We start from the raw sequence: 11,635 nt of genomic DNA, 5'->3' as shown, positions 1-11,635 counted from the left end.
TGCAAACGGGTGAAGAAAAATCACATTCCGCGTGGCTTGTACTGGCAACAAAGACCATTCTGTTTGGGTTACTGCTTCTCTTGGGCTTGGCTGAGAAGTGGAATTTTTATTAATGTTTGCTTATTTTTTAGTGTGTGTGTGTGTGTTTCCCTGTACTTGGGCGTCTGGTGCCCATGGAGGCCAGAAGAGGACGGAGGATAGCTTGTCCTTGGAGTTGCAGACAGTTGTGAACCATCATGTGGGTGCTGGGAACCAAACCCAGATCCTCCGCCGAGAAGTGAGCTTTTTGTGGTTATGTATCTGCTGGGTCTGGACTAAGGGACAAGCGAAGACAGAGTTGTGTGTTTAACAGACTGTGGGGTAGAAAGATAATCATACAACCGTAACATTCCATCATACCTCTCCTTTTAAACATGTATTTCAGCAAATGAATGCATTTAACAGCAGATAATTCCCCAAAGCGTGAGGATCACCCTGTTGGACCACTTCCACTGACAGCATACTGTGTTATTTCATGTCCATACAAGGTAAGTACCTTATATGTAATTTGAGCATGAACTGTGGCCAGATGGTACATAGCTGAGAGTTAAAAATCACCATTCTCCGAACCAGAACATCACCGTAACAGAATGAACTTCCAGAAGAAGATGAAGAAGACTGACCTCGGGGAAAATATTTAGTGGTTTTATTATTGAAAGACATAGTTTTAAAATTTGGACTTAAAAGGTAAGAACAAAACCTGGTATGGTGCTATTTGTCTAAAAGGGTAGATTATTGAACCTACTCTGAAAAGAAAAAAAGGGGGATACAGATATGATAGAATAAAAGGGTAGATTATGGAATCTGCTCTGAAATGAAAAAGAGGAGGCTATAGACATAAGACAAAAAGGTAGATTATTGAATCTACTCTAAAAAGGAAAAATGGAAGATATAACTATGACAAGACAAGAAGGTAGATTATTGGATCTACTTTTTAAAAAGCAACTACTAGTTTTAAATATTTTACATCGGATTGGACTTTTGTATATTCTATACAAATTTTGTATATTGATACAAAGTTGCAATTGATTTTGTTAGAACATGTTGTCCATCCTTTTCTAATCTTGTTCAAGGTATATAGTTCATTTAACAATGTAATGCAAATCTTTAGTTCTTTAAAGTTATTATTACCAACTGTGTAGGATAATAAGGAAATGCAGGTTAGTAATTAGTCACCTATTATAATTAAATTTGTAGTCATATTGGGTATATTTTCAAGGTTAAAAGAGATGTAATTTAGATAGAAGCGCATCCTCAAACACTTCAGAGAGCTATAGACTATGACATTTAAGATGTTTTAATAACAGATCCTTTTGGGTTTTTTTATGACAATGAGACATGCCTGCTCTTGGCAGCACCAATCTACTTCAGAGATGATGGGCATCAAAGAAACTCCCACATGGAGTTTACTTTCTTTGTGGCAAAGGTAAGCCACTGGGCAAGAAAGTGCCCTTGCCTCGACTGCTGATAGTTTGCTGTCCAGATTGGACAAGCAGGACACAAAAGAGAATCACTTCAACCCTTGCCAAGACAATGCAGAACCGTCCTTCAAAGCTCCTACATTATTATCCTGTTGAATAATCTAGGCTTATAGGCTGAAGATGGATGTCTCAACGTTGCAGAGGAACCTTGGGTGACTGTCCAGGCAGCCAGATGTTTTTGTCATTTCTCACATTTTTTTGAAAGTCTCTTGCTTGTGTGTTAATATCATTTCCTTCTCGGGTCTCTGAGGGAGTTGAAGACTGGATAGTTATAGTTTTCCTTGTTTACCAGATGCAGAAAGGAAACTCACTAAAGAGGTGTAAAGCATAAAAGCTGGAGAGACATAAAAAGATAATTTTGAGTCTATAATGCAAGTTAGAATAGAAAGTGAATTAGGTACAACACTTTTGGATTCACCAAGATAGGATAAATGTGTAGTATTTTCTCTGAATTTGTCAAATGCAAATGGACTAGACATTGCTGATATATTTATTGCATGTATATATTATATATAGTTATTGTACTTATCGTATATAGTTTTTCTTATATTAGTTATTGTTAGAATGGAAGCTTTTCCCGGCTCCTGGCATCCGTATACCCAAGGAGTCTGTGATGTTACGGTGGAAGTTCCACCCAAGCCCTCCTCCCCTGTGTCCCTCCAAACCCTGCTGCATCTCAGAAAGCCTGACAAGTGATGACCACCCCCCCCCAGGTTCTCAGGACCACTCCCACAGGGTAGTTAAGCTGTCTCCCAGAGAACAGACTCATGGTTTTTCCAGTTTCCCTTTCCTGTCTCCTTTCTGGGGCACTGGGAGGCCTTCTGGGAGCATTGTATCCATTAAATGTGGGCTTTTTTCTAATACGGTTTGATTTGGTCTGATTTGGATTGCTGCGTCAGTGGAGAGGCTTATCAGGGTGCAGAAATTTTTCAGTTATAACCTTCTTTTTTTATTTTAGACCAAAAAAAGGGGGGGGAATGTGATGATATTTTGTCTATAGTCTAACAAATAAAACTTGCCTGAAGATCAGAATACAAAGCTGGAAACACTAGTTAGCCATAAAGGTCAGAAAGTGGTGGCTCACACCATTAATACCAGCACCTGAGAGGCAGGGGCAGACGGATCTCTGTTAGTTCAAGGCCACCCTGGGCTACACAAGATTGAATCTGTCTAAAAGAGGTACAGAGCTCACTCACACAGAGGTGATCCCAGCACTTGGGATCCCAGCCTTTAATCCCAGCACTAGGGAGGTGGAGACAGGGATGATATGCCTGGGTGGAGAGAGGAATATAAGGCAGGAGGAGACAGGAGCTCGATGGGATCTGAGCCAGTCTGAAGTTTGATGGAGACAGATACAGTCTGAGGCCTGAGGATAGGATCGCCCTGTTAGTCTGAACATTGACAGAGGTTCTCTGATCTTCAGCACTAACCCCGATATCTGACTCTGAGTTTATATTATTAAGAACAATTAGAATTCCTGATCTCTTGTGAGTTTAAGTCTAGCCTGGCCTACATAGCAAGTTCCAAACCATCTAAAGTGACACAGTGGGACCCCGTCTAGCAGAAAAAAAGAGTAGCAATTTCCATGCTCTCTGGGCCCCTGTTAAATTGTCAGGTGTACCTGTGGACACTAAATGTGGACATTTGTATTACTAAATAAGATTCCATGTCTTTTTATTTATTTTTGGCTTTTGAGGTACATAACACAGGTAGTGGAGGATGACCTCAAACTCCTGATCCCCCTGCCTCCACATCCCAAAGCCTGACAGACGGCTCCCAAATAATGACATGGAGACTTCTTATTAACTATGAAAGCTTGGCCTTAGCTTAGGACTGTCTTAAACTCTTGTAACTTCTTAAATTAACCCATCCCATTCATCTGTGTTCTGTCACATACCACCCATCCTGCTTCCTCTGTCTCCCGTCTCTCTTGTGCCTGCGTTCATCTCCTCTTCCTCTCTCTCTCCCTGGAAGTCCCACCTAAACCTCCTGACTAAGCTATTGGCCGTTTGGCTTTTTGTTTATTATACCCATCACAGCAAACACATCTTCACACAGTGTACACATGTCCCACGACAGACGAGTGAGACACTGAGTTCCACCAACTAGCTCTGCCTGTTCGAAATGGGGATGCTGTCACCGAGCTCTTAGATGCTTCTTCCCCTAACAAGAATTGTTAAAGACTTCTCTCATATTTAATTATTTGTTTTAAATATTTTTTCAGGGAGCACTGGATCTGGAGAGATGGCTCAGCGGTAAAGAGCACTTGCAGGACTGTGATCCTGTCCCCAGAACTACATGGCAGTTGGCGGTCATCTGTAACTTTAGTTCTGGAGCACCTGGGTGTCCCGCGCTACCGTCTCGCCAGCAAGAACGACGCAGAACACTCGGATCCTTCTGCAGTAAAGCTTTAATGCATCTTGAGAGATAGATGATCAGCTTCTTAGAGGGAGACCCCAAGCTAAGAAACCCAGCCCCTTATATAAGCCTAGGAGCTCCGAGTGAGACGTGTAGAGCCGGGATTGGTGGTTTGCACATCACCCCAGATGACGCCACGGGAGAGGCACAGCTTAAACGGTTAACTCCAACTGACAGCAGATGTCAGCGCCATCTTCTAACGGTTAACTCCAACTGACAGCAGATGTCAGCACCATCTTCTAACGGCAATAGCGATAGCGAGGGCGGCTCCTCACACCTGGGGACCTCTTCTGGCCTCCGGCTCCTGCGCTCACACGATGCACAGAAATTTACAAAAGATCACACACATAAATTAAAAAAAAATAAATCTAAAAACAAGAGAATGGCTTGCTCGGTGGTTAACCGTGTTTCCTGCTTTTGCAGAGGACTTAAGTTCTGTTCCCAGCACCTACGTGGTACTAACAACCATCTGTAACTCCAATTCCAGAGGATCTGGTGTCCACTTCTGGCCTCTTCTCTCATTTCATACACATGTGTACAGACAAACAGGAAGGCAAAACACTTTTATACATAAAATTTTTAAAAATCTTTAAAAACAATCCATGACTATATGCTCACATTTTAACACGTAGTTGCAGCCTAAGGGTTGTCATCTCAGAAAGCAAAAATATGTGCTTACCCTTAGACCTCTAGTGATTGTGCTTGGTTCGTTTTTTTGTTTGTTTGTTTGTTTGTTCGTTTGTTTTGTAGTAGATAGAAACTTTAAACAGGCAGCTGTCCCATAGCTGGAGAATAGTTTGTTTTAACTGGTAAATTTATACTTTGTAATATTGCTTACCAAATAAAGGGAATAAAATAAAATATTGACTATAACAGTATACCAGTATCAATTAGAATGACTGTACACCTTGCCAAGACAAGGCAAGACAGAATTGTGGGTTTAAGCTCCACATTGTGTGCTAATTTGTAACATGAATTACTAAAAACCCAGAGATGGATATTGGGGTTCAAGCTGATGGTCAGGTAAGCAAAGCAGTCAGGCCACTAGCTCTTACCTCTCTACCTCAGACCAAAATGGGTGATCTGTCTCCAGTTATCCTCAGAGTACAATCTGGACTGCTATGCTCTCTTCAATGTGGCTGGAGAATAAATCTCTAAGACTGACTTTGCTTCTTCTTTTTTTATCTCTCAAACCCTTATATTAAGGGCATGTGATCCCAAGTGCTGAGAACACCTTTGGGTGAGCCGTTTCTCTTTTGGACTGGATCAGTTTCGTGTAGTCGAGTGTGTCCTTGAACTAACAGAGATCTGTCTGCCCGTCTCCTGAGTCCTGGGATTAAAGGTGCATGCCACCACTGCCTGGCTCTGTGGCTTGAGTCTAGCTTTTCTTTCTGTTCCCTCAGGCAAGCTTTAACAAATCATAAATAATATATATATCACATCAACTCCCTGGTTTTGATATTATAACATAATATATAGTGTGACCTCTGGAGGAAACTAGTTTCGGAAGTTTTTTGTTGTTGTTTTGTTTTGTTTTTTGAGACAAGGCTTCTCTGTGTAGCTATGTAGACCAGGTTGGCCTTGAACTCATAGAGATCCGCCTGCCTCTGCCTCCCGAGTCCTGGGGTTAAAGGTGTGCACCACTACCACCTATCCAGAAGATATTTTTTGTACAATTTTTGTAACTTCCTGTGGCTCTGTAGCTATTCCAAAATATTTTTTTTAAATTAACACAGCCAATAAATACTGGGCCCAGTCCTGAATGGCAATGGTTACTTTTCTAAATAAGGTATCTCCTTTTAGATGGGGTGTGTGTTCCAAGGCTTGCTAGTCAATCACTCTCTTTGCTTTATATGTGTGATTCTTTTGTGTTGCTCATTGTGTGGAACCATTTAAAGGTAGCTATAGATAGCATACATAAGCATAAGTATGTTTTCTTGTCTTCTACTTGTCTTAATTTTATGTGTTGAAGTGTTTTTGCTTGCATGTATGTACGTATACCATGGACATGCCAGGTACATTGTAAGCCAGAAAGTGGGGGGGGGTGTCTTAGAACTGGAGTTACATGTAGTTGTTAGATGCTACATGGGTGCTGGGAGCCAAGCCCAGATCCTCTGCAAGAACAGTGTCTTAGTTACTTTCTTATTGCTGTAATAAGACATCATGATCAAGGCAATTTATAGAAGAAAGAGTTTATTTGAAGCTTACGGTTTCAGAGGCTTGGAGTCCATGACCATCGTGGTAGCCGGCAGCCGGCAGGGGCGGCACTTGAACAGTGGCTGAGAACTCATATCTGAGTGTACAAAAAGAGTGGCCAGCATCTTTTGAGACCTCAAAGCCCACTCCCAGCGACAGATCTCCTTTAACAAGGCCATACCTCCTAATCCTTTCCCCAAAAAGATCCACCATCCAGGTCCCAAGTATTCAATCGTCTATGGGGCAATTATCATTCAAATTACCACAAGTAGCCAGGCAGTGGTAGCTCACACCTTTAATCGCAGAGTTGTAAGGGCTTTGAACTACTTTATTTACGTTTCCTGATTTGTAACCTGCCTTACCTGATTTGCTTGCATCCGTGTAGAAGGTAAGAACTCCAGAAATAGGCGTTTTTTTCTCACCATACGTGGAAGAATCCAAATCGTTTTCTTTATTAATTTGATTCTCTCTGTTTTACTAATCATTCCCAAAAAGTTACTGCAAGCCACTTGCCAATATTCATTATCCTTCCCTAAGGAGGAACAATGCCAGAAAAAAACACAAAAACAATCTCAAGTCCTAAAGCTGCACCACTCATTACTGAATGCTAAGGATCTCCAACCAAAGTGATTCATGTACAGTTCTGGATCTTATCTGCTTACTTCGGGTCGTGCCAGACAGCGTCTGGAAGGGACCGAGAAGCCTCGCGTCCGCCGCAGCCTGCTGGGATCAGAGACCCACAGTCCCGCAGTCCGAGGCCACCGTGGTAGTGGTCACCCGAAGGCTTGTGGGCTCCGGGGAAAGAAAGACCCCTACCCCGTCAATCGGCTGACATTTTGGAGGCAGAGGCAGGCTGATCTCTGTAAGTTTGAGACCAGCCTGATCAGCAACAGCTAGTTCCAGGACAGCCTCCAAAGCCTCAGAGAAACCCTGTCTCGAAAAACAAAACAAAAACAAACAAACAAAAAATTACTACAAGTAGCAACTGCTCTTAGCCGTCTCTCCATCCTCCAAAACTCTGATTTTGCTGTTGTTGTTTTTAGACAAGGTTTCACTATATATCCCTGCCTGACCTGGATCTCAGTATGTAGACCAGGTTGACTTGAAACTCATAGAGAACGACCAGCCTCTGCCTGCCAAGCGCTGGAATTAAAGGTGTGCGCCACTACACCTGGCTTTTACCTAGCATTTCTAGCTGTGGGAAAAGTGAAAGAGGAATGTGGTGACTGATAAGGAATTCAGAGCTGAGCCAGGCATGGTGGTGCACGCCTTTAAGCCCAGCACATGAAGGGCAGAGGCAGGTGGTTCTCAGTGAGTTTCAGGTCAACCTGGTCTACATACTGAGATCCAGTATAGCCAGACTATCCCGGGGAAGCGGGGAGAATTGCAACATAATCTAATTGCCCCTAGAAGTGTATTCCTTTTATTTCCTTAACTAATACTTTGATGCCTGCTCATGCTGCCAAAATAAGACTAATTTCCTACTCAAGGAATAGATTAAATAGAAATTTGGGGAAATTATACCTCAACACTTCTCAAACTCATTAGTTAATTCTTGTATTGTGAGGATCTTTTTTTTTTTTTTTTTTTTTTTTTTGCTTTTTCGAGACAAGGTTTCTCTGTGTTGCTTTGGAGGCTGTCCTGGAACTAGCTCTTGTAGACCAGGCTGGCCTCGAACTCACAGAGATCTGCCTGCCTCTGCCTCCCGAGTGCTGGGATTAAAGGCATGCGCCACCAACGCCCAGCTGTGAAGGCTCTTTTTACTGATAAAAATTAATAAGTAATTCCAGTCTAACCTGAAGGCCATTCCTGTTTGGGGAGTTATACTTCCTTTTATCAGTGGTATTAACAGCAGCCAACCACTTGAAATCAGAGAGAAAAGAATTCTTAGCAGAAGGAAGAAACAATGCAAATGTGTGAAAATAATTTTAAGGAGCTGGAGGCATAGCTCAGTGGCTAAGAGCACCTACATTGGCCGGGCATTGGTGGCGCACGCCTTTGTTCCTAGCACTCGGGAGGCAGAAGCAGGCGGATCTCTGTGAGTTCAGAGGCCAGCCTGGTCTACAGAGTGAGTTCCAGGACAGCCTCCAAAACAATACAAAGAAACCCTGTCTCGGGGGAAAAAAAAAGAGCACCCACATTAGTCAGTTGCCTGTAACTCCAGATGATCTGATATCTCTCTGACCTCTTCCTACATATATGTGTGAGTACATGCCCATGTGTGCACGCGTATATGCACATGTGCACACATGCATACACACACACACACACACACACTGATTTAAAAAGAGAATGGTATTGAATGGTATTTGATAAGCTTTTTTTCTGGGGGCACTTCTTGAAGCTATAGCTTGCGAACCTAGATGGAGCAATGGAGAATGCTATCGTTAGGCAGAGACCAAGGGTACTGCAACAAAACAAAAGTGGCAGTTAGGCCCTCTGAGGATGACCTGTTGGCTTTGAAAAGCAGAGGTGACTCATCACACTGTGGTAAGATGACCTTAAGATGACGAATCATCGGGTTTTCCCAGTCTTGTTTCCTGGATCTTTCTTTCTGAACAGTTGGTTAGAATTAGCAAGAATCATGTTGCTGGGTTGGTTTGTTTTGTTTTCTGGAGATAGAGCCTCACCGTGTATCCCTGGCTAGTCTGGAACTCTCTGTGTAGATCAGGCTGGCATCCAGCTCACAGAGATATATGTGACTCTGCCACAGAAGTTCTAGGATTAAAGGGATATGCCAACACAGCTGACAAAAAATTACTATTTTAATAAGACCTGGGTTTGATCCCCAGAACTCACATAAAAATGCAGACATGACAGCAATTCAGAACTCATGTAAAAATGCGAGGTGTGGTGTGACAGGCAGACTTGTCCTCCAGCCTCCATGCACATCCATACAGATTTATTTATTTATTTATTGAGGTGGAGTCTTACTACACTGTCTTGCCAGCCTGGAACTCATAGGTAGCCCAGGCTGGCCTCAAACTTACAGAGATAAGCCTGCCTCTGCCTCCCAAGTGCTGGGATCAAAGGTTTACACCACCATGCCCAATGTCCCCCCCCTCCCACCTCATTAAAAAAAAGGATAAGGGGCTGCTGAAGTATTTATCTAATTATTCTTTTGTCAATAAAAACTCAGGAAAAGGAGTCATGGCTCAGGCCTTTAATCCTAGCACTCAGGATGCAGAGGCGGGTGGATCTTAGTTCGAGGTCAGACTGGACTATGGAGTGAGTTCCAAGATAGCTAGGGCTACACAGAGAAACCCTGTCTCAAAAGAGAAAGAAAAGAAAAGAAAAGTTTTAAAGAGTTAAAATAGAACCAAAGGATTATGAGATTAGTGGCAATAATCCCATGATTTTGGTTTTTATTTTGTCCCATACCAGGTTGGCTTTTCTTATATGAGACAGAGATTCTGTATTTTCCTTTAACAAGTATGCTTGGGTTTAGAGAAGGCAAGAGCCATGTTCCAACTCCAAAGCCAGCTTTAATTTTTAATTGAATTGGGACTACAACAAGGCCATTTGTCTTATATGTCTGTAGAGAATGGCAGAAACATTTGGGAAGGTTTATGAAATTTTAACCTGTTAGAAATATGCTATGCCATTAGGCCAGTTTATTCATTTTTGGGGTACATTTTTCTGGATGTCTCATTTGTTCAGTGGTCTTTAGATTATCCTGGGAAGACAAAAACAAAACCCTGCCCCAGCCTTAACTTTGTGGAGTTTCTCTTTTTGGCAAGTTATATATGATCAAATGAAAGGCATTTGTTAGTCTTATAAGTTAGTTTAGACTGAATGGCCACACTGTTTGGTCAGCTATTGCCTCTCATAATCAAAAAGTCTCACCTGCTTGAATCTAATCTTTATCAAATTTGATGGTATCCATAACTTTTCTTCTCCTGTAGAAACAAAAGTCAAACCATTCCCCAACATAACACATATCCTGGTTTCCATTCTGAATTCGACACATCATTAAACTATTAGTTTAATTCAGCAGTTTTTTTTTTACTATCCAATGTCTCTCTGCAGGTGTTGTTCCTATCTCATTAACATTTAAAAAATTTAAAGTTAGGTGTTGCTCCAGCCATCCCCCATGGTAGAGGGATGAAGGGTCCGAGCTAATGGGTTTAGCTCATTAAACAACTACAATAAAACACTCTTTCTTTTGCATTGAAAAAGAATTAAAGTTAATAAAGCATTGTGTAATCAATCTATCTCCGAGGGTCTCTATTACCCCTTTCATTTATTTATCTTTTAAAGTGTGATTAGATATTTTTATAACTGCTTGTCCTGTAGCATTGTGTGGTATACCTGTGATATGGTATACCTATAACACGCTTTATGCTGTAATATGTAAAACACTGTTTCATTTTACTAGAGATGTTTGCTGGAGCATTGTCAGTCTTAATTTGTTCATGTATTCTCATGATGGTCATAAGCAGTTGCCCATTCAAATCCTGAATATGTATCTATGGTATGGTGGACAGTTGCCTCATGATCTCATGCCCAGAGTTGATGAAGAGTTTATCTAATTATTCCTTTATCAATTAAAAACTCAGACATCAGATATTGGGGTAAGAACTTGATTGATCAGAGAAGTGGTGGAGAAGCGGCCAGTGACCTCCTCTCTCTCTCTCTCTCTCTCTCTCTCTCTCTCTCTCTCTCTCTCTCTCTCTCTCTCTCTCTCTCTCTCTCTCTCTCTCTCTCTATCTCTCTCGCCTCCTTAGATTCCAAAGGGCTGAGCCTCTTTCTAAGCCCCTCCCTACTACTTCCTTGTTTCTCTATATGTCCTGGGTCCTCCAAAACCCCTATGGCTAATCCACTCTCTGTGGTGATATTTTGTTTATCATCTAACAAGATCAGATTGCAATGCTAGCCACACGAGCTAGCCATAGAAGATGGGTAGTCACATAAATTTCTGTGAGTTCAAGGTCCCCTCCGGGGCCTTGTGAGAGTGAATCAGTCTAAAAGAGTTCACACCTTTACTCCCGGCACTAGAGAGACCGTAAGGAACGCCGTGTGTTCGGTGGAGTCTGAGGATTTGTATGAGTCTGAGGTAGATAGAGGTAAGAGCTAGTGGCTGGCTGCTTTGCTTATCTGGTCTTCAACTTGAGCCCCAATATCTATCTCTGGGTTTTTATTATTCGTGTTACAGCTCTCTGACTCAAGGTAAACTTTATTGCAAGTCTCAAGATTGTCAGAGCGCAACCAAAATATCCCAAAACAGATTGCAAAAATGGCTCGGCTGTTAAGAGTGCTTGCAGAGGACCTGGGTTGGATTCCCAGCATCCATGTGGGATGTCATTTATATCCCATGTCATTTACACCCTTTTCTGTCCTCTGAGAGGTACTAGGCACATGGTGCATAGACATACATGCAGCCAAAACACTCAGATACATAAAATAAATCTCTCCTTAAAAGGGAGAGGGTATTGGACGTAGTGGTGCTCGTATTTAATCCCTGCACTCTGGAGGCATGTGAATCTCTGTGAATTGGAGGC

At 42.1% G+C, this 11,635-nt stretch overlaps 1 long non-coding RNA gene across 1 annotated transcript; it reads left to right on the top strand.

Moving 5' to 3' along the window:
• The first annotated feature begins 218 nt into the window (after nt 1–218).
• On the top strand, nt 219–3,944 carry LOC106022639. The gene is made up of 3 exons (XR_001197563.3): nt 219–277; nt 425–527; nt 3,745–3,944. It is a non-coding gene; the product is annotated as an uncharacterized LOC106022639 (long non-coding RNA).
• Nucleotides 3,945–11,635: the final 7,691 nt, after the last annotated feature.

Source organism: Mesocricetus auratus, unplaced genomic scaffold, assembly GCF_017639785.1.
Source record: "Mesocricetus auratus isolate SY011 unplaced genomic scaffold, BCM_Maur_2.0 Super-Scaffold_100125, whole genome shotgun sequence".
In the NCBI taxonomy this organism is placed as follows: Eukaryota; Metazoa; Chordata; class Mammalia; order Rodentia; family Cricetidae; genus Mesocricetus; species Mesocricetus auratus.
This window is presented reverse-complemented; position numbering and strand designations above follow the sequence as displayed.